Raw genomic sequence first — 20025 nt, 5'->3', positions numbered from 1 at the left:
AGCAGAAAAACTGAGCATGGCATAAACAAAATTATGAAGGCATCTTTATGAGCTCAAATCGCTCATCACAAAGCAATTCATGGCATGTGAAGGCATCCAATAGTAATGTGGCATAATTATGAAGTTAAGCATTGCAAAAGCAAGTTCATAGGGTGCATGGATCACTAGCAAAACACATGTCAAATCTGAACATCATGTTAACAGGCTGACAGCAACATTATTTAGCAATTTGAGAGCAAGTTTGTAACAAGCTACAGCAGGCTATAAATGCAACCAAGGGCATGGATGGATACATCATAACATGCATAACACAACACCCTTAGTGAACATCTCCAGAGTATGCATAGAACTCATGGTGACAGCAGGTTTACTTGGCATCACAATGTTACTGCTACAGACTTAGCAGGAATGACCAAGTCACAGAAATCAGCAACATCATGGAGGCTACATTGCATGCTTGTTCTAGTCACCACATAGATCACAAAAAATACAATACAAGCACCTCTGTAAATATGGCATGATATAGTTCAAAACACATGTAGACATCAAGCTCATAGGATGCACACACAAAATACAACAAAAATGAGAAATCAACAAGTTATAACAAGTTTTAGCAGTTAACATCATATAGCACTCTTGCAACGATGATCAGGGCATCCAGTTAAACCCAAACAAGCATGGCACAGTAAAATAAAATGAAGAGCATCTCAAAATGAACATTCTGATATATTATATGCATGATTCGGAGAAGCACACATGAAGTTATGGTTGTGAAAAGAGTGCAACATGAGATGAGTTTTCAGGGACTTGGTGGAAAATATACCATCGGGAAATCTGGACGGGGTCGACCCGGGACGGAGGGATCCGGGCGCGGGGCGTGTTTGGTTGGTTGAACTGGTGGATCTGGTCCATCTCCAGATCCGGCGATTGCTCCGGCAAGGTGACGGTGACCTCCAGCGAGGAGGAGGCCGGAGCAGGCACACGAGGACGAAGGGGCGACGGGGACGGCTGGATCGGTCCGACCCGACCGGATCCGCGGCGAGGCGGCGACGGGGCAGGGAGCCGCAGCGGCGGGGCGGAGCTTCTCCGGCGGTGGCGCAGAGAAGGTCGCCGGCGGCGAGGAGCTTGGCGCGGGGCGGCACTCGGGGAAGGGCACGGCGGCGCCTGGGGTCGGGCGCTGAGGTGACCGGCGACGAGGGGGCAGCTGTCGTTGGCAAGAAGGAGCCGTGGCGCGGCGGCGGGGCCATGCCGGCGAGGCGGAGGCGGTGAGGTCTGGCGACGACGGAGCGGGCCGGTGCACCGGGCACGGAGGCGCTGGGCGGCGGCGGGCTCGCGCGGGCCCGCGATGGGCCTGGCGGGCCGCGGCGGCGGACAGAGGCGGGATGCCACATGGCATGCCTGGATTGGTCACGGGCGGCGGCGGGATGACGTGTCGGCCCTAGATTGGTCCGGGCGACGTGGCTGCGGGGCGGCAGACGCGTCCGGCGGGCGAGAGGGAGGTGTAATCTAGGGTTTGCCCGAAATATCGAGGGAGGGGGCTATTTATAGGTAGAGGGAGCTAGGAGAGTCCAAAAGGGGTGCGGTTTTCACCCACACGATCGTGATCGAACGGCGGAGAGCATGGAGGGGGTTTAGATGGGCTAGGTGGGCTGTGGTGGAGGGGTGCTGGGCTGCAAAGAGAAGGGGGTTTCGGGCTACGCGGTTAACCGTTGGGGCATCGAACGACCTCCAAATGGAAAGAAATTTGACGGGCGGTCTACCGATGGTATACTAAGGCCACTCGGCAAATCTCGGCCCATTCCAAGAATATTTTTCTCCCGCTCGCGAAACAAGGTCTGAGAGGGCGCGTGTGGGAGTGTCGGAACGCGAAACGGACAATGTGGCAAAGGACCGGATGCAAGTTTTGAAAACATGAGTATGCAATGCAGATGATGACATGGCAAAATGCAACACGCAAACAAATGATATGGCAACAACGACGAATAACTGGAAGACACCTGGCGCATCGAATCCGGGGTGTTACGACGATTATGAGCCAGCCTCGGGATTCTGTAAACCGACGGGCGTCAACCCATGTATATAAGGGGACGACCCGGCGGCGGTTCAAGGACAATAGACAACAACTCGAGACTCAGGCAAAGCATATTCGCTCCCTGGTCATCGAAACCCCATCAATTCCATCACAACTAGACGTAGGCTTTTACATTCATTGTAAGGGGCCGAACTAGTATAAAACTCTCTTGCGTCCCTTGTCTGCTTTAACCCCTTTAAGCTAACCCGTAGCGATGGCTCCATGACTAAGTCCTTTCTCTAGGACATCTGCCATGACAAAACCATGACAACGAGGGTTCACTGGTTCGGCTGCGGCGTGAGGCTGCCGTCGCCACAGAATAACAGGGGGTGTGGGTGAGTAGAGGGATGCACTGGCCAGCAGTGGGAGTAGTAGGGGGCGGTGAGGCCTCCGCGGCATCACAGCCGGCCACGGGAGGCAGGAGCACGTGGCACGACCGACGCTGCTTTGGGCGGCTGGAGCAAGAAGACCAGAGGTTGAAGAAGCACTATGGCCGTTGGATGGACATCGTACGGTCACTGGAGCTAGAATCGTTCATATTGACTAAGTTGACAAAGTCCTCCGTCCCCGTCAACTTAGTAGGCCCACAAGTCAGCCACCCACTATGGTGGGTCCCAGCTAGCAGGGGGTATTCATTTTTTTGTGCGTAATAAGGAGGCACTTCCTTGCGTGCGAAGATATAGCTGGTGGGTCCGACCTGTCAGCGGGGGGGACGTTTTTTTCACGAAATACAGAAGCCCTTCCCACGTACAGTCCACGTACAGTGCGTAATAAGGAGGAACTTTCCTTGCGTGTGACCATGGACCTCGTGGGTCCCAGCCGTCAGGCTCTCCAGGTACAGTCCTCTTCTGCTGACTCTCGTATGTTGACCACGCCACGCCGATCGCACTGAGGCGATGGACGAAGGCGAGGCCCCAGACTGGAACGACCCGGAGATGGGGAAGACACGGTAGTGGAGTCGCAGACGGAGAGGAGTGGGAAACTTGACTGGTTCGGGTGCGGGGTGGGCCTACACTCAGCAGAGAATAACAGGAGGTGCGGAGTGGAGGGATGGCCTGGCCGTCGGCGGTGTAGCGTTTCGCTGAGGAGCGCAAAACAACGCCACTGGACGCCGGAGGCTGGAGCAGGCGGTCCCGGCAGCGCTGGGGGAAGAAGACGAGAGATTGAAGAAGAATGCCGGCCGTTGGATGTAAATGCAACGCCTTCTTAGGCTTCGACCTATTGGCCCACATGTCAACCAGTCCATTTGTTTTTTTAGTCCATTTGGTGGGCTGGGTGAAACAATGATGTAGCATCTATGCAGCCCGTTTATATATATGGTAGAATTTATAGCCCATTTGCATTTTTCTCGAAATCCGCGGACTTGCTGGGCTGGGTGAAAATATCATGTTGGGCTAGACGGAGAAATGTTATAAAAACATAAACACATGATTGCACGTCTATTACTGCATTGGTCAGTAAAATCTTTGCAAGCTTATGTACGCAATCACTAGGAGTTAACTTGCCAAGTTATATATAAATAATAATAATTATTATTTTGTAAGAAATTTCAACTTACGGAATAAAATATCATTTAAATTTGATGAGTTAATAGTACGTGGGGTATTATTATTTTTTAGGCTAGACGTGGGATAGTTGAGTTCGTTCTAGGGAAAAGTACTGGGAGAAAACTCAGTTTACATCAAAAAGAAAGTGGGAGAAAATTCAGATATAGGATTAATGAAAACGAAAAATAGAACTGAGTTGTGCGTCGTCTTGAAAAAACAAACATAACTTGGGCTGCTGATGTTATAGACAAGCTAGGTTGGGAGGCTCAGGGACCGCTTGATACCTGCTGGATCCAAAAAATGTTGAAACATGTCATGGGCTGCCCATGTTAAACAACAAAACCTAGGCCATGGACCTGGTGGGCCCGGGACTGTCAGCCTCTCGGCGAACAGTTGTGTCCCGATTCCTCTTGTTTTGATGACCATGTTGGGAATGACAGACGGCGGCGCCGCGGCTAGAGCACCAAGGCGGAGGACGACGTCGAGACCTCGGACCGAACGAGATAGTAGAGGGATGGCTGGCTAACGCTATAGGCTATGATGGCCAGCCGCTGTATAGGAAGAGGACGAAAGATTGAAGAAAATAAAGAAATACAAATGGATAGGTGGTTGGTCCCATATGTCTGTGTACGAGACCTGCTGGGTCCACCTGAGGAGGGGAATATGTTGCGAGGAAGGAGATTCAAAGCACGTCAGCCGAGTGAACTAGTTTTTTTAACGGACAAGTGAACTAGTTACATACATAAGCAAATAGCCACTAAAAAAGCAAACAGGTTAATGGGTTCTTAAAATAAATATTTCGGACAAAACATATAATTACGACACATAGGCTAATGCATGAAACACTCAAATGATAAAGGTGCTTATAAACAGATAAAGTACAATATCTAGACCTTCCTGGCATGCTTGATCATAACGCTGCGGCTGTCTGTGTGCTCGTCGGTTACGGGAAGCAGACACGCCCTCATGTCCAAGATCTGCCTGTACATGTCGTAGCATGCGTATGCGTCCTTGGCCGCGTAGGTTATGTAGGCTAGATTCAGAGGTACCTCCCACGTGTTCAGGTCCTTGGTATCGTTGTCTTCTTTCATGTTGGCGTATCAGGGGTTGATGATGGTCTCGGCGAGGTCAACCATGAAGTCCTTCTCCTGCCCGTTGCTGATGATCTTGTATTGCTTCTAGATGTCGACAAGCTTGTTGCACCAGATGGCCGAATCGTCGCGTTCTTCTTTCTCTCCACCATAGCGAAGGTGCAGTCGGCGGTGCCGATGAAACGAGCGAATGCTCCGGAACCTCTGATGGCCCTACAGAAGTGGTAGATGAGAACCTCGTCCCACACACATACCTGGGCGACGGCGATCCGCTCGTCCCTGTCAGGAGACGAATGGATGGGCACAAGGTCTAGTCCTGCAACCTTGTGCTTTCTCGTCCTGTAGGTACTGCTTGAACTCGGCGAGGCAGGCTTCACCGAGTCCGGATCGTTGGTGTACATCACATTCAACTTGGTGCAGCCATAGGACTGAACGGCGAACTCAAAGGGGAACTCCTTGCTGAAGTCCATATCCAGCAGGCTCACCCCTCGGATCGCCATTGGAGTCTGTTCAAGTGAACGAGTGTGTAGGCGGCGACAGCAGTTTGTTTTTCAGCTCTTAGGGAACTGGATTCAACTGTAAACTGAGTGTGTACAGGCGACAACAGTTACTACCCCTCCCTCGTCTGTTGCACGCCCGGCAGAAGATGCACCCTCGGCGCATTCAAATGCCTCCATTAAGAAACCTACTCCGGCCACACGTCGGTTCACGAGCGGGTCTGTATTGGTACTGTAATAACAGGAGTTAGTGGTCACTTTACTTAAATTTAATTAGCTTTAATAGAAATGTATACTTAAAACAAGCAATGCATTGGCTCATTCTATCAGTGCCACAGGATCAACATGCACAACAATTAGAATTATTATTCTCAGGACGCACACGATCAGCACATTTGTCGCACTTTCACAAAGATAATACTACCAAGTTTGAACTGTTTGTTATGGTTGTTGTCCTCTGCATCATCATGCCGTGTTTCCCAGCTTGCAAGATTCAGAACCAACAAATACGATCCAAATAATAAGTACAACAAAGATGCCTACACATCTCATTGATTCCCAGCTTGCAAGATTCAGAACCAACAAATAAGATCCAAATAATAAGTACAACAAAGATGCCTACACATCTCATTGATTCCCAACTTGCAAGATTTAGAACCAACAACTAAGATTCAAATAATAAGTACAACAAAGATGCCTACACATCTCATTGATTCCCAGTTTGCAAGATTCAGAACCAACCCATTAGAGCCTTTTGATAAAGTGAATATCGGGATTAAACCATCTTGGCTAGCCATGTCATACAATCGAAGAACTTGGCGAATGCTCTTGACCGTCACAACATTTGTAGTTGAGTATTCCTGTTTGCACAACACAAACAAGAAGAGCATGATTTCACTTTAATAGTGGCCTCCTTGAACTCAACCTGCAGCTCCACTCGAATGAGGCCTGCTTGGAGTTCCATGATTCACACATGCGCCTTTTTCTGTAGTTCACCTGAAATGAAGCAAAGCTTGCTTCATTCAGCTAGCAAGAAGTACTTGCTCTCGTGAACTGGCAGGTTCTTCTTTAGTAGTTGCACTAAAATTGAGGAACATTAAGGTTGCCTGTCCGGCTCATGTAAGGTGCAACTATAATTTTCTTATCCTTTTGTGCAGTTCCACTAAAATAAAGTGCCATTGTGGTGACAGTGACAGATCATCTTGCAAAGGCTAATAAAATGTTGCACGAGATTACTAGCAGAACTTGACGGAGATTTTGGAAACTCCAATCACGATTTTGTGCAGTTCCACCAAAATTGAGAGATGTTGCCCACGTGACATTTTAGTTGAACTGCACAAGACACTCATTCCAAAAATAAGTGTTTTGTGCAGTTCACCAAAAGGTCACAATAGCAACAAGGTGAAATGGATATCCCTATCTGCACAAAAAGATAGAAAGTAAACAGTTGCTGGTCAATAAGAATATACGAAACATATACGAAATGAAAAGAAGCATCTTAATTATGTTCATGGCAATCACGCAAGGATAGTAGACCTAATCTAAATTCATTACATTTCGAGAACTTTTCGTATAAACTGGACGAAATTGATTACATATTTCGCACAAACCGTACTAAAACCTAATGTAAACCTAATCTAAACGATCGCCGGGCCACGACCACCATGTCCGGCCATGAACCCGAGAAAGCCGACCATTGCCTTTGCCTCCTCCTTATCCGCCTCGATAACCACCTCCTCCGGAGCAAAAGGTTATGAAGATTTCCGCCTCCACGTTGCCGTCAAGCGGCTAATCGGCCGCCGATTTTTATCCCACCAAGCTTGGCGTCGACTGAGTGGAGGAGCGGTGGTGACCTACCGTGTACTACTCTTCCTCACTGCCAGCTGCGCCCGCGCACGCGCGCCGGCTTTGTGGTCGTGGCGGCGGAGGGCGGCCGGGGGGAGCCGGTGATCTCCTTCGTCTGCTCCTCCGAGAGTACGTCCATGAGAGCTTTGGAGCGTGCCCGGAGCAGAGCCACCGATGTCCTTCGTCTGCTCCTGCGACAGTACGTCCAAGAGAGCTTTGGAGTGCCCGGAGGCCATGGTTGGAGTGGTGCCAACAGAAGGAAGGGACCGGAGGAGAATGAGTGTGGGTCTTTGGCTATGGTTGGGAGCTGGGGCTCAAGTTAATATAGCGGGTGAATGGAAATGAGCCGCGGCAGATAGATGGACGGCTAGCACCGGAGTAGGTTCGTCGGCAGCCGTGGTGCCATTAACGCGGAGCAGTCGCTAGCACCGGGATGCCACGCGGGTGGCGCTCTCTCAGCCGTCGTGCTGCTGCAATGCCGGCGCCAGTGAGAGGTCGCGTCGGGCATGAACGCGGACGGTGCTTTAGTGACTTAACCGCAGGTGCGTTGTCTCACTGACGTGTGGGCCCAACGGGCATCAGGCCCGCATGTTAGTGACACACGAACTGCACCTGCAGTTAAGGCCGGTGAATGCGGCATTGACATTCTGGAGAGACGGTGATCGTTTCAGGCGGGAAGCACGCGCTAGCGATGGAAGGGGTTTCGGTAGGCCAAGGCGGTCAGACGCTGGCGTGGTGGTAAACTGTGAACTCATGGATGACGAGCCTTTGAAGCGTATGTGGCACGTATTGACAACCAGGCGTCCATGCAACCGCTCTTGTCGCTAGCTAGCATTCGACGACCACCATTAGACACCACACAACCATACATAACTTACGAATAATGCACGAATCGATCAGACACACACTCGTGTGCAGTTGCACTATGATCGGTTGCTCACGATAGTACATACTCCGCACCATAGTACCCTCTCTAGCTAGGCTATTTTATAGATTGTTGTTGTGATGGACGATATACATGAGCAAGGCGCCGAGTCACGAGTATGACCGTTTGTCTTGAGCCAGGTGAATACATGCTTGGTGTTCGCGGAGGCCTCCAGCAAACGTCTAAACAGTAATGTCACATACGCATAATTTTGGTTTTTATTTCTTTCTCCACTGACAGGTAGGCCCGCATAGATAGATAGATAAAGAACACGAGCTGATGAGGCGCATGCGGACTGTTTGACTGGTCAACCAGAAAAATATGGAGCTATACGCTGAGCCAGTGACCGTATAATCACCATATCTCGTATACAATGATCAAAGTGAGCTATCAAGACAAGTTCAATGACCGGCAATGCATTTTACTCGGTAATGAATGACAAGGATTGAAGGGGAATCTAAATTTCCTTCATCTTCTGTCCTTGAGCTTTTGACAAAGCAATGCACTTTAGGGTTGTCCGGCCACTCCACCCCAGAGCTATCACCAAGCGTCGTTCATGCCACCGCACCGCACACTAACCGGTAAGGAAGCGATGGCATCCCACCGCGCCGAGTTCCTCGTCGCCCACGACCGCACACAGAATGGTAGGCAAGCGGTGGCATCCCGCCGTGCCGAGTTCATCGCCGCTCGCGACCTCACACGTATGTGGGTGGAATTTGAAGCTGCCAATGCCGAATGGGCGGTAGAGCAAGAGGCGGCCAAAGCCGCACAGAGGGAGCGGAAAAGTTAGAAAGCACTCAAGAAAAGAGAGGCCCGCCGCCGCAAGAAAGAAGAGGACGCATGCGCTGCTGCGGAGAGGTCGGCAGAGATCCAAGCACGGTGGGGTGTCGCCGACAAAGTCGGGAAGGAGAAAGACGGCGTCTGGCCAGCATGTGAGAAGTAGTAGTACTAGTAGTTAGTGTGTGTGTCTGTGTCGCCCGTACGTTTGTTTAATTAATTATGAGAATGTAACAGTACTACTACTAGTTACTACTGTAGTTTTTAGAGCAAATTACCAGTACATTAGCCTAGACTCAATGGAAAAATTCCTATCCTATGCATCAAATGGCATCTCTTTCTCTATAGGAATTTAGATGCATGTCATCTCACTTCCTATGATTTTCATATTCCTATAAAATTCCTATCCTATGAACCAAAGGAGGCCTCTGCTGGAGTAACTACTGTAGCTAGAAGTACTGCTGGTACAGTAGTTTTCTTCAAGAAGCGGAATTCAACGAAGTCATGATGCTTCCTTCGTCCGAGCAACTTCATAGTGGGTAAGGTTGGGCCTGTGATTTGACGACTCATTAGTAATTACTGCGGCGCGACGACCGGGGTGACTCTCCCTTGGAGTTCTGCGGGCATGGAAAGTAGACTAGGATGGTCGACGTCCCACTTCTGGGTCGGAGACCACACGTAGTATTACTACTGTACTAGTGGTATGAACGATACAAAGTGCGACCCGGAGAGAAAGACACGTCTAGTTGGAACGTCTCGGGGCATACACATAAACAAATATAAAACCTAATATGTGCCTCCAATTAATATAGTAGTAGTAGGGTACTTAGTCACGTACTCCATAACATCACCGGGCATTGCACGTACAACATTTAGTGGTAGTAAGAGACAAATGCCTATATGCCATGCATGTTCATACTATTTGTGCCTTTCTACTTCACTTACTGCGCTACATTACACAGGTTCGCACGTCCACTTCTGGGTACATGTCTGTCTCGTAGTTCCAGTCCCACGTGTTCTTCATATAGATGGAATGATCCTTGTATGACATGTGCACCTTCATGATAGATGTGCCGCGTGTTAGCAAAAGGATGAACAAAGCTCACATAAAAAATAGGGTGGAAGAACATAGATTCCCGACGACCGAGAAGGAGCAAGGAACCTTGGGGTGGAGCGTCTGCACTCATAATATTTTATGTTATTCAGCGATATAAATCAACCAATCATCTCCACAGTGGACTGGAAGAGTACGAAACTCGGCAGCCCAGTGTAGTTACATCATAGTAGTACATGGCTAACCCACGCTATCACCATATTTCTTGGCTTTCGTGCGCCACCTATCTCTAGTAATCCAGCAGCCCGTATCGCTTCTCCCTCCTCGTCTCTCTCAATGTGCGGCGGGCTGGCGTTTTTGCCGTCTATTGAAGTCGGTTAACTCATCACATGTTAGCGACATGCCAAGAGCATTCTAATAAAAATCCTTTCACGTTCCGTTTTCAAAAAGAAAAAAATCCTTTCACGTACGAATTTGACTGTATGCTTTGAGCAACTTGCATGTCCTATACTGCTCCTGTTCGGATACTCTAACTTAGCTAGAGGTTAGACTAACTCATGACTAACACTGAACTAATTGTAGCCAAAGAGGTGTTTGGGTGACCGGGTTAGATTGACAATAAATGCACTTGATGGAGAGAGAGAAGTGATTTTTCACTGGTCCCAATGACAACTATCTCCAGTTAGCACCTCTTGGGTGGGATATTTTTTTGGTGGGTTCGGTGCAACTTGCTCCAATTTAAACCCTCATGCTTGGATACTTTAGGGCTATTTGAGCCCCAACTAGCTCAAACTAACTCTAACCCATGGATCCAAACAGGCCCTATGGCCACCCTCGACGCGGAGCAGTCGGTGCACCGGGAAGCGGCGCTCTCTCGGCCGTCGCGCCGCTTCAAAGCCGGCGCCAGTGAGAGGTCGCCTCCGCTCTGGCCGGGCATTAATGCGGCACTGACGCTCCAGGGCGACACTGAGCGTTTCACGTGGGAAGCACGCGCTGGCAAGGGAGTATAGGTTTTGAACCGTTTCATGTGTAGTAATTGTAGTTTGCAAAACTACTCAATTATTGCACTCAGTTTCCTAAGAAATTGTGGTAAAAAACATTACTCCAGAGCCCGCTTCCCTTCTCCTTCCTCATCCACCGCCCACGCACGTCCGCGGGAAGCGACCGGTCAACCCTTATATAGGAGCGCTAGCACAAAAAGATGCATGCATGACCACTAAAATTTTCAGATTAAAGAGCCGCTCCAGCGGGAGTATGGCGTATGTTGTTACCTTCGGCCGGGCCATGGCTATCGGGCGACGGCGACCAGAGAAGAGGCGGCGGGAGGGGAATGAATGCAGCTACTGTTTGGGTTCGCCATCCGGCTTAAATAAATGCGCAGCATCACGTGTACCCGCGGGTGCAGAAATTGTAACATACGTGTCTGCTTAAGTGGGCGTCACGTAACTGGTGTGTGTGTGTGTGAGATTCTGAGAGACAGAGTGCGTGTGTGCGACTCTACTCTTCGGACATGTACTCAACCTTTTGCATCGGGATATAAGTATAATGGTATTTACTTTAGCTAGTGATTTACGTGGCCATGTTAACGTAGTTGTGTAAAAAAAATGTCACTTCCTGCTCGTGATTTGCGTTATATAATTACAAGCAAGATGCTCGTGCATTGCATGGAACATGAATATGCATTTTTTTTACAAAACACATGTTGGGATTTACCCATGCAGGAGTAATCCCATGTGTAAAAACTAATGATATTTCGAGAATATTATCGGAAAACTGGTATCTCGAGAATGTCATCGAAAAAATGAAAGATGAGAGATAAGGTGAGGAGGAGAGGAGCGTGGTGGTGACTGGTGGTCGGAATGGGCGGAGGCATGGGGATGGACGGCACCAGCAGGCGGCAGCGGCCACCATGCTAGATTGTTCCGGAGACTTTCTTTTTTAATTACTCAGCAATGAGGTGTGGGAGATAAGGATGTGGAGAGAGGTGCGGCTATCTTTTGTAAAATTATCATAGTTTGCTTTCTATCCGTCCGATATAGATCAGACGGTCTATATTACAAGATGGCAGGCACACCATCATCACCAACTCGGTTTTTTATAAGGGTACAGATGATAAGTTTGCTAACTACTAAAGTAAAGTGGAATTTTTCCATGTTATACAAGTAAATTAAGGTGATTGTTTATCATATGGGTAAGGGTGGATGAAGGGTGGTAGGAACAAATGCTCCGCCTAGAGCATGTGTGTGTGAGATGGAGTCTCTCTCTTTGTGTGTGTGTGTGTGTGGGAGAGAGAGAGAGAGAGAGATGGAGTCTTAGTGTGTGTGTGTGTGCGTGTCTGTGTGATGGAGTCTTACTGTGTGTGTGTGTGTGTGCGTATTTGTGTGTGTGTGGGTGGGTGGGTGGGTGGGTGCGTGTGTGTGTGTCTGTTTGTTTGTGTGTGTGTGTGTGTGTGTGTGTCGCGGGGTCCTCGGTGGCGGATGTAATTTAAGTGTGCATGGCTTCATCATAGAGAGGTGATATGTATGGCAGAGGCCACCAACGATGGGGTGCGAGAGAGAAAATGCCCGTAGAGAGGGAAGAGAAGGTGTGTGCGTGTGAGAGTAGTCGACATCGAGAGAACATGTTTGTTCGAGAGACACCGAGGAACACTACTATATATCGATGGTGCATGTAGGTAGGAATTAAACGAAGGGATGGTCTTATTGGTTTCGGGGGTATAGGGGAAGAGTGAGGGGGGTAGCAACAAGGAGATTGTTAAGTGTGAGTGTGTGTTTTACCCATCCAAGCGGAAGTTATGTGCACACAAGAAGAGAACGATTCGATGTGGCGTTAGGGTTGATGGTAATTAACTACGTATGGAGACATAGAGACCTTCAACGTGCATCTGTGAGAGGTATACATGTATATGTGGGATGTGTGTGTGCGCGCGCGCGCATGATCGAGATAAAAGAAAGAAGACATAAGTCATAAGCTAAGATCAACGTCATGGGAGAGACGGATCGGTATGACAATATGCATGCATGCGAGAATGCAGGGAAGAAGGCCCGACAATTGAGCATGTATTTTTGTCTTTAAGAGATAGTGGCGTGGGCTGGAGCATGCATCTATGGCGAGCAGAGGGAGTGAGGCACAACGATTGTGCAAAAGAGATCAACCTATAAATGAAAGAAGGTTGATGGAGAAATAGATAAATAGAAAGATAAAGATGCTAGCCAGTGTGCGTTAGAGATAGGAGTCGAGTGGATGAGAAGGCTGAGTTATGGGTGTGGGTGAGAGGGAGATGAAGAAAGGGTGCATGTGACTCACATACAAACAAATATCGGAGAGAAATGAGATCCCAAGAGATGGAGTTTTGTGTCTGCAAGAGAGAAAGATATTTCAAAACGAGAGTGATAGCTAGAGAAACATATGAGGGAACGCAAGATATCTCTAGGGAGAGAGAGTGTGTGTGAGCGACATACAAGAGAACAGTGGAGAAATATGAGACCCTGGGAGACAGAGTTTGTGTTTGTGTGTGAGAAAGAAATATTTAAGAGGAAGAGTCGTAGGTTCTCATACCTAAGGAGCGAAAGACATCTCTGTATGAGGGGTGTGCGAGTGGCACACAGGGGAATAGTTGAGAGAAATGAGACCCCGGAAGACAAAGTTTTGTGTTTGTGTGAGAGAAAGAGATTCCACATGGAGAATCATAGTTAGAGACACATAGTAGGGAGCGAGATATACTTAGAGAGAGATAGAGTGATGAAGGTCGAGGGAGAGAGCACCGTCAGTGTGTTACGAAGATAAAAGATCATTGTCGACATACAGGTAGCACGAGAGATACCCGAGAGACGATGAACGCGTATAGGTCTAGAGAGACAGTCCTATATAAGCATGAGTGATAGTTATATGAGACGAATATCTAGATTAAATGGGATTCAAATATTTAAACTGGAGATCACGACATTGATAATATCATAACGCAAATTGGTGTATCAAACATGCATATTCATTTGAATTTGGGGACACGTGTAATGTTATATAGTTTATCAATATTAGTGATCAATAGATTCTTTAATTAGAAACAATGCATGGTTTATATGCAATTAATGTCTAAATGGGATTACACTATATGTTGCGTGTGTGAAACACATTATACATGTTTGAGAAGTAAAAAAAACCCGCATGAAACACACATTAATTAGAGACAGTTAGCGAGGAATGCATACATTGGATTTCAACATAAAGTGGTTTAAAATATTTGAAAATCCAAATTGATGGATACAACCTTATGAATCTGAGATCATGCCATTTGTAAACCATATTTATGTATAAAGGGTGTTGCGCTTTTGAAAGTATATATAAAAAAATGATGTATATAGAATTTTATTCCAATCGAAAATGGATCCCGCCCGAAAAAAATAGAATACAAACGGGATTCGAATTGAGTTTGCACGGTAAACATGCACTCTGCAAAAATTTTACGAAGCGGGGAAAGTCGCAGTAACCGCCCGAAACCAAAATCTGCGAGATGGAAATTACTACTGCCTATCCCTGCCACGCAAAGCCTATCTGCTCGATTTCTATAGGTTTCGATAGGGGTAGGTTTGTAATTTCACTCAAACATGACATTACCGCCTCTCACCCGGATTCATACACGGTGGGCGCCAAAACACAGTGTGACCTCGGCCGAAATCGACTCCCTCCCTGATTCATACACGGTGGGTGCCAAAAACAAACTCTCGTCGGAAAATATTCGGTGTATGCGACATTACTGTCCTAACCCCAACCGATTAATATTGCTGTGATGTAGAAAATTTGAAACGGGGGCTAAGTTTGTAAATTTCCTCGCATTTGAGACAAGCGCGCCCTGAAGACATGGTTCCCCCCTTCCTCTCCACCTCCATTTCCCAATTCGTACTCCGTGGGCGCCAAAACACCCTCTCCACCCCAGCCTCCTCCGTCCGCCACCCCATCCACCGCCATCCTCCTCCACCATGCCAGAGCTGATACCCCGAGGCCGCCGTCCATTACAAGAGATCGACCTCTCTCATCCACGGCTTCGGACCGGGATCCTTGCATCCCGTCCTCTCGCTTCATCCCCGCCGTCGTCCACCTTGCTGGCGCCGCTCCTACGACCGTCTCGTCCACCGCGCCCCGCCGCCACCGTCTACCCTCCTAGATCTGCTTCCACGCCGTCGACAGCCATCGCTACCGCAGCACCGTCAAATTCTCAGCAGATGCATACACGACGCCGCACCAGAGGCGGTAATCTTTCGTATCTGCTCAACTTATTTATCGCAGCAAGAAAATAGATCGCCACTGCTTTACTCTGATTTCTTGTCCATCACTTACTTGCTAGTTGAAAGCAAACATTGGTTGCGAAGTTGCCTTTGTCCGGTTTGCACCTCAGATCCGCCATTGCACGCTCAACACTATACTCCCAATGCTTATGGTTTTCGCCTTTTATATTCCATACTAGTTAAATCACAGTAGACTAAATTTCAAAATTGGGTCAGTCAATTTTTCAGAGCTCGCCGGAGTTCGCCGGTGCGAACGAAGGGACTCGGGTGGGGACTTTGGTTGTTGGGGGCGGTGGTGGGGCCTCGCCGAACGAAGAAAACTCGACGCGGGTGGGGGCGGGGTGGGGGTGGGGCTGGCGGAGGAACACAAGCGGTGGGGGGCGATGGTCCGGCCGGCGGCCCGTGCGGTGTTCTGTATGGGAAGAATCAGAGACGAGGAAGAAGAAGGGTTAGGAGACGTAGGATCTTCATCCAACCGCCTGAAATGGTCGACTGACCCAAATGACAAAAGTCACACGACTTGCATGTAGACATGCCTTTATATTCAGTACCATCATCGGACCTGCTTAGCACTGCTCTTGAATCCATCAAGCTAAACAACATGCCACTCATAATTCCAAACTTGTTGCTCAAGTACGAATCTGATTTGATGCTGATATTACTAAAACATATAACATTTAATTGGTCAGCTAATGATCCTACTTTACTTTTGAAAAAGCACGTGCACCACATATAGAGAGACAACAGGGAGTTGCTTTCTTAATGCGCTCTGGTTCATCATGTGTGGGCACTACGCAACGAACATTTTATTATCCAAAATCTGCTTGCTCTTCTTTAGCATGTTCCTCTTTCGTTCTTCTTTAATAAGTACTCTCTCCATTCCTAAATACAAGTCTTTGTATAGATTCCACCATGGACTACATATGGAGCAAAATGAGTGAATCTACACTGTAAAATGTATCTGGATACATCTGCATGTGATCCATAGTGGAAATCTCTACCAAGACTTATATTTTGGAATGGAGGGAGTATGATAGTAGTACAATATGTTCCTTGTAGTGATGATGAGCAGGGACATTTGCAGTGTAGAGGTCTATACGGTCGGTTGGTATGGACACTTTGAACTCTTCGGGCCTCTTTGATTCGTAGGATTTTGTAAACATGGGAATAGGATTTGTAGTGGCCTACCCACTTGAATCCTATAAGAATAGCAAGGAAATGCGGGGAGCTGTGTCGCCTTTGAGAGTTACACTGATATTAATAGTACTGCACCTTCAGTTGAACAGAGCTGGTATCTGAAGCCTTTCTAGCCGTACCGGCAATACTAGCACATATATTCCAGCAAGTTCCACTTTGCTGATTTTACTCTGATGCTTACGGTTTTCCCGTTATATCTACACTATGATCTGTGTAGCTGCTTTGTGTCGCACTAGCAGCAGTCCACTCTTGAAGCTAAACACCGCAATGACTTACAAAATTGACACCAAGGCATTGAGGTCCATTCTGGATGCAATGAAAATCATACGCTCCACACCTGTAGATTCTTGTTCAGAATATGATCCTAATGACTATTCTAACCTCGAGGAGTCAAAGGAAGATGGCCTGTCATGTTCACCCATCAAGGTGCCTGCTCTAATTTGGCAAGGTTTTATTGATTGCGCGTATCTTGCATATGTTGTCTTGCATTTCTTCTACTTTGTTGCACTGCCATTTGCTTAGTTTACTCATCATATATGTCGAGATGCCATACCCATCCATTATCAATACATATTCCATCTGTCATCATACCATGTTTTTTCCACTCAAATGCTGTTCTTATGCATCAGACATCAAAAAGGAAGAGGGTGATTGCCGAACCTGAAGGAGCACCAGCAAAGTCCTTGAAAAACGTGGTTGTGCCGGAGAAATCAGACAACACCCCACTTATATTGGCTGTACAACCAGTGACACAAAACGTAGGACCGACTCCAGCAGACTGTACCAATACTTCACTGGCCACACCACTAGCACCACCACATAGGACCTGCACTCTAGCAAAAGGTATGCCGATTTCAATTGCCATAGCACCAGCCGTACCACAGAAAAATCCCACTCCAGCAAAAAGTACAACAAGTCCACCGGCCGAAGACCTATCCCAACTGCAGAGACGGCCAATTCCTGCAGATTGGAACCCCATTCCAGTTATTCCCAGTTTAAAAGACAATGCTTTCAATGTTGTTAGGGACTACGTGCATATATTCCCATCATTGGAAGATTATAGTGAAGACAAACACCATTTCCACATCTTCCTGTCCCACTTACGTGTAAGTGCTATTATTCATGGTGATTATTTTCTTGTTTTCTGCTGATTGAACACATGAATGATTTACATTACATTGTTGTAAGTAGGCGAGGGTCAATCTGGATAGTCATGACGAGCAAAGCTTGCTTGCGCTTTTCGAGGAAGCATTGCAGCAGTATTGGTGTTACCTGAGGAAATCACACTTTGATGGCAAGTCTATAAACGAATTTCTAGTGAAGTCTCCTATGCTAAATTTAGAAGACATTGAATGGAAAAACCTTGTTATGCACTGGTCTCGTTCTGAGGATGAGGTACTATCTATGATATCGCATGACAATTTGAAATTCTACTTTTCACATGTGCCTTACGGATCTTTTTTGCAGGAAATCTGCTTGAAAAAGAATTCCGGTTTGAAAAGAACGACGGGATATCGCAAATATGCTGCCCGCTTCTTTGCTCTTGTTGGTACATGTTGTCCTGTATCACTGTACTTGCATACATACCTGGTTCATTATGTGATAATAGTATGCATGATAGCTTGCTTATCAATTGTTCGCTCCAAATTATCTGATTTGTATGAATGGTTACATTAGTGTAGAATATATCCAATGCCAATGAAATTTTTTAGCTCTGCATTGTTCTTGTAAGTGCCTGCTGTCCTTTATCAGTGTACTTATATTGACAGGTAGTTGTTCATGTACCATCACTCTGTAGCTTATTTTCCTTTGCCCTCCATTTTCGACACATAAGATCTATATTTACTCTTACCATAAGGTTGGATAACACCGATGGTACTGAAGAAGTTCAGCTCTGCATTGCTCTTGGCTGTACCTTTTGCCTGTATCGCTGTACTTACATTTATAGCTACTTGGTTATGTAGCATCACTCTTCATCTTATCTTAAGTATTCTCCATTTTTTCTTATATTGTCACATCTATATTTACTCTTAACAAAATGTAGAATAAAGGCAATGCTTATGAAGAAGATTCTGTGGTAAACTTCTTGAATTGCCCCCCCCCCATCAGCATGGACAAGGGCTTTATAGAGCCTGCCTTCACCAATAATGTAAGTTTGTTGTATATATTTGGTTAGGCATGACTGCAACAACTGTTTATTTTTGGTGTTTGCATCAAATTGCATGTTTAAAGTTTATTATGTACTCCAGTTCATAAACAAAAGTTTGTCCTTCTCAATTTAAGTTTTCAGTTGTACAACCAAGTTCCTTCTTCATACCATGTAAATTAAACTATACAGAGCAAGTGATATTATTTTGCCAATCTGAAATGGGATAAATTGACAGCACACTAACCATTGATACTTATGAGTTCTTGATCTGTAATCCAGTGGTGTCGCGAAGCTGCCAACTCCTTCACAATGTCATTTCCTGCCATGTCCTGACCTGAACAATACCATATTGTGTTAATGCTATTTTAAACTGTGTCACTTTATTCGTCAGTAAGAAACGTGATGAATTTTCAGCACTGATACTTATATGTGCAAAACCTGCCATCTGCCTGCTTGTTTATCTTTCAGAGTGAGGTGGATATAAGTGTCAAACAAGTGGAGTCTCACCAGCTTGCTCAGCTGCTTGCGCTGCAGCTCCCGAGCAGGGCTAACCTTTCTTGAACTCTATTGAAGTGCTGTCGGTTTTGTATATTATTTTGTCGGCGTGTTTAGTTGCACTGGTGGCGATCTTTGATGCCCAGTGTATGTAATCTGCTGTCTGCTTGTGCTTTATTATCATAGTGGCGAACTTTGATGCCCAGTAGATGTAATATGCCATAATTTCTTTATTGTATAGTCTAGGTTTTTTCTTATTCACGATGCTACAGTTATTTTACTATATATATATATATATATCCTGTCTTCGCAGTAAACCGGCCAAACCGTAAAATTACGGTACATAATCGGGTTGTCATGCAGATCACCATGTATGATCCGCATCATGGGGCCCGTCATCTTGGTCCGTTAACATGCCTAAATGTAAACTAGCCCACTAGTAGACTCGGGCCTTTAATAGGCCGAGTAAACTGTCGGCCCTATTTTCCCAAGAAAACTCAATGGGCCTTTAGGAGGCTGAAAAGTAGGTTGGGCCTGAAACGTGCCGAACAGCTCATGGGCCGGCAGTAGGCCGAAATAGTTCCCGGCCCATGAATGTGCCAATCAAATCGTGGGCTTATAACAGGCTAAAATTGTCTCGGTCCTTGTTTGGCCCAATCAGATTATCGGCTATGAGCAGGCCGGATGCAAACCGGGCCATAGTTAGGCCCAATTGTATGACGTGCTTTTAACAGGCCGAAATTAAAATAGGGCCGAAATGTTAAATGGGCCCTTAATAGGCCGAAACTAATATCAGGCCGAATTACTAAATGGGCCTTTAGCAAGTGGGCCCAAAAGCATAGCGTCCAGTTGACGGGCCGAATCTGATATGGGTCATAATTTAGCCCAATCCTCTTACAGGGCTGGACCTGATCTGGGCCGTAATTTCACCTAGAACATAGTAGGCTTTTAACGGGCCGGATCTCATATGGGCCATTATTAGGCCCGAAACGTGGCAGGCCATTAATGGACCAGATCAAATATGGGCCGACATTTGGCCCAAAACATGGCAGCCAGTTAATGGGCTGACCAACTAGGGTCCTCAAAATCTTGTGG

The sequence above is a fragment of the Aegilops tauschii genome, chromosome 3 (genome assembly GCF_002575655.3).
Source record: "Aegilops tauschii subsp. strangulata cultivar AL8/78 chromosome 3, Aet v6.0, whole genome shotgun sequence".
NCBI lineage: Eukaryota > Viridiplantae > Streptophyta > Magnoliopsida > Poales > Poaceae > Aegilops > Aegilops tauschii.
This window is presented reverse-complemented; position numbering follows the sequence as displayed.